The following is a 427-nucleotide window of genomic DNA, read 5'->3' as shown; positions in this document are numbered from 1 at the left end:
GTAGTAAGTAAATACTCTACCACGAAAGGAGTCGGCGATGAAGTGCTCGCCACAGTTTACATATTTCAATATCATTTAGCCTGTTAACTATGAATCAAATGGATATGGAGTTCGCTATAAAACTGTTTAAAATTAAAGCAAAGAAAATTCGATATATTGTATCTAAAATTCCAGAAAAGACTTTGTACCATGTAAGGCCTTTAAATGTTTATGCAACGACATATAACATGATCAGGAAAGAAATTAAAGAGAAGAAGAATGTGATTGAAGCTATGGAAAAACAAGAAAAGAAGTAAACAAGACGGAACTTATATAGGTTTTGTCACGCTGACTCTACTTTTGGTATATTTTAATCTTCAAAAGTGAAATGAATAACAAACCGAAACTCGTGTGACTTAACGCTTCCTTTATTACACAAGTTTTAGTA

The sequence above is a fragment of the Periplaneta americana genome, chromosome 1 (genome assembly GCF_040183065.1).
Source record: "Periplaneta americana isolate PAMFEO1 chromosome 1, P.americana_PAMFEO1_priV1, whole genome shotgun sequence".
NCBI lineage: Eukaryota > Metazoa > Arthropoda > Insecta > Blattodea > Blattidae > Periplaneta > Periplaneta americana.
The sequence above is the reverse complement of the archived record's forward strand: the minus strand, read 5'-3'. Positions refer to the sequence as shown.